The sequence below is a fragment of the Capsicum annuum genome, chromosome 3 (assembly GCF_002878395.1).
Source record: "Capsicum annuum cultivar UCD-10X-F1 chromosome 3, UCD10Xv1.1, whole genome shotgun sequence".
Classification (NCBI taxonomy): domain Eukaryota; kingdom Viridiplantae; phylum Streptophyta; class Magnoliopsida; order Solanales; family Solanaceae; genus Capsicum; species Capsicum annuum.
The window spans coordinates 270,380,662-270,384,488 of record NC_061113.1 but is presented as its reverse complement, the minus strand read 5'-3'; the positions used below and the strand labels follow the sequence as shown (position 1 = coordinate 270,384,488).

General features: G+C 34.7%; 1 pseudogene; it reads right to left on the bottom strand.

The window, feature by feature from the left end:
* Positions 1 to 911: 911 nt before the first annotated feature.
* Positions 912 to 3,414, bottom strand: LOC107865792 (annotated as a pseudogene).
* Positions 3,415 to 3,827: the final 413 nt, after the last annotated feature.

Genomic DNA, 3,827 nt, shown 5'->3' with positions numbered 1-3,827 from the left:
TATGTTTAGGATAATTTACTGACTTTACCTTTTGTGCACCAAGTAGATACTATTGACGGGTCCAAACTCAGTTGTTGGAAGAGCACTTGTAGTTCACGAGCTTGAGGATGGCCTCGGAAAGGGTAAAAGTTCTACATTTTGTATATTAATCCATTTAATCTTTGAATATAAAAATGTTATTTCTGTGTGTGCATCAAATTTATTTGCTAAACTGCTATACTACATTTACATTTTGGCATGTGGTAAGAAGAAACACTCTTTCTCTCTTTTCCCTGCTGCTCTCTCTTCCTTTTTTTATAGTTCTGGTTTAATTGGTCACATAAATTTAAATGTGTGACTCAATGTATGTGGGCGTTCACTAGAGTTATTATTTGTGTATGTGTTTACCTTACAGTTCCACTGGTCTGACGTTGTTATCTCAACTTATCTACTTACAAGAAGTCCATGTACTGCCCATCTCTCATATTTAATGATCTTGTTTTTTCTAGCTCCTGTTCTTACAAAAGTTACTGCTGCTGTTGCACTTTAATTTGGGGATGGACTGGTGTTTCCTTGACAGTTATTACGCTCCTAATGTTAGCTTGTTGCAGTAGGTAAATTTTTCCCTATTTGATTACTTTTAAGCAATATTGTCTCTATATTTTTTTCAACAGATAAGTCATAGGTTTGCTTTTGTTGTTGACAGTGACTGAATACAATATCTCAGGCTCTCTAGGAGCTGATACATATAAACTAATATAAGAATGAGATTGAATAATAGGTAATTGTTTATGCTTCATTGAATTTTAAAAGGAAAAAAATAATAATTCACATATCACTAGAGCATGATTAACTTTAAAGTCATTAAGAAAGAAACAGATCTAAACTCATATGCATCATGTCATCGATTTTATTTAACTTTATTTAAAGAACTACTTTTTTCTTAGCCCGTGGACCACTTCTTACTCCCTTGCTATTTTGAGAAAGCGCTTCTAGTAATTTTGATAGTAGGACGTATTGTTTTCCTATTTTCTCGATGATGATTGGCCTTGTACCTTCTCTGGAGTACTCACTAATTTCATTTAAAATAAATTCAGAATGCCTCAATTGTTCTTGACGTACCCTTGCCTGATTAAGTTGATTGACCTACAATGTACAAAAGATACTTAAGTCACTTAAGTTCTAATACAAACAACATGAGTAGAAAAACAAAAAAGGTGATTACATCTTGTTCTGCCACAAATGAGGAACTGAATTGCATTGATGCTACATTCTCAATAATAATGCTTGAGACCTACAATAAAATAAAAGTTTAGTATTATTACTCTTGATGAATAGAATCAAGTTATATAATTACTTACTTCTGATGCATTAGTAGGTGTTGAGGGCCCTTCCTTTTTGACTTGCTGGTACATCTGTTGATGTTGAGCTTCAGTTTGGTTTCTTGACATAAGAATAGGGCACTTTCTACTATTATGACCTAAGATCCCACACGATCCATACTTCTTTTTTCTGCCTTTTCTTGATATTTTTAACAAGGTAAGCTTTTCAGAATTTGTTCCTTTTTTAGTTGTCTCATCAATTTCTCTCTTCCTTGATTTTTTTGGTCTACCTGATTGTGCTTTGTATATGGGTGGCAGTGGTAGTTTGATCCCCGTCTTAGGCCATTGATCGATGTTGACAATTGGCAAGATTGATAAATCATAACTCTTCAAGTATTGCTTAACTGTGTAGCATTCATGAACATACATTTCAGGCTCGTTCTTCTTAACCCACATTGCTACAATAGCATGACTATAAGGAATTCCTGTTAATTTCCATCTCCTACAAGAATAGATTTTCACCTTTAGATCAACAGAGAATAACCTAAGATAGATGTTCTCAAATTGATAGTGAAATTGGTCAGATTTAATGACAATACATTCAGCAGCTTTAGCTTTATTCTTCTCTAGCTTCACTATGATCCTCGGACAAATTCTTCGATAGTACTTCATCATCTTATCTCTGTTCTTTTGAAGTCTGGACATCATGTATATTCTAATTGATTCAATCATTGTCCAAATATGCTTGTCTCTTACAGGTAGAAGTACACTGTTGAATAACTCACACAAATTATTCAATAACACATCACATTTTGGAAAAGAAGAGAAAAAAGCCCTTGACCAGTGAATGAAAGGCTTATTAATGAACCATTCTCGGGCTTTTGGATCTAATTTTGTCATTTCTTCCATACACTTAGAGAATTCAGGTCCAGTAGTTGCTCTAGCAGCTTTTCATAGGACATTTTTTAGTGTTTGTCCCCCAAAACCTTCCATCTTCAAATTATTGTGCATATGTCTGACACAGAACATGTGTGCAACATCTAGCATTGTCTCATCAAATGCTGGAAATAAACCTTTTTATTTATCTGAAATGAAAGTCCATGCAAAGAAATTTTGTGAGATGCCTAAGTCCTCATCGAGAAGTTTAAGAAACCAACTCCAAGTTTCACTCAATTCACCTTCCACTATTGCGAATGCAATTGGATACATGTTGTCGTTTCCATCAATGTCTACTACTGTCAATAGTTGTCCCCCCTTTTGGTTTCCTTTCAAATGACATCCATCAATTCCTATTATAGGTTGACATCCTGCTAAAAATCCCTGCTTACTAGCTGCAAAACACAAATAGAGTCTTAAAAATCGTTTTCTACCATTGACCATTGTGGTTGGATTTTCGTCCAACTTTAAAATACATGTAGTCCCTAGATTACTCATCCCCAGCTCTGCACAGTAATCCCACAACATATGATATTGCTCTTCTCTAGTCCCTGTTATTAGATCTAATGCCTTCCTCTTTGCCATATTAGCTTGATTTCGAGTAATAGTACAATTATGAGCCCTCATCACATGAGCTTGAAATTCTTTCACACCCCATCTTGGATTAATTCTAAACTCTTCTATGTATTTCTTAGCTAAAAATTCATAGTCAATAGTCCTGTTATCTCTTTGATTGCCACATGAATGGTCAGGGCCTATTGTTTTGATCATGAAAGGTTCATCTTGATTAGCTTTCGATGCAAAGATAAACCATTTGCAGTTTGTCACCTTACAAGTTGCCCTCGACCTCCTGCATTCATTCTTTTTGAATTTGATATCTTTTCTTTGACGTACAACATGCACCTCAACTGCCCATTTAAATTCTTTACTATTACTGAAAATCATATTAAGCACAAACTTAAAATTTGGGTCCTCCAAATCCCTAGTTGTATTAAAAACAATAGATTTTTTTTTTATTTTCATCATCAGAATCTCCACCTAAACTCATTAATTGCTCATCTGATGAAGCACAGTCATCTTCTTGAGTGTCTGTGGGGCACATATCCACTATGTTTGAGGTAACTCCAAACTCCATGATTTTTTCTTTAACTTGATTTCTCTACTTCTCCTATTAACACCAACCCACTCTGCGGTAGAGTCGGTGTTTTTATCAAAAAGCATATCATCTTCTTCTAAAGAATAATCAGAATCATGAAATGACTCACATTCTTCACTTGTGGCATCACTCTCATCATCTTTCTCTATTACAACCACTTCTACTAAGACCTTTTCACCATGTAGTATTGGGTCACCTTCAGAATCAACCACGTCATAGCTTCATTGATCCTCATCTGTGTGCTCGACGAATATTTCTACCTCTTTACTGCTGGAAATTTTATAGACAAGGCTATATATATCCAAATCAGTAGATAAAAGTCTCATATCCGTCTCAAAAAAGGCCCAAATTTGAACCAGAATTTTACTTTTCTATCATTAACTTTTCATTTTTTCATACACTGCCTCATCTGAATGATAGAATTTTCATCACCA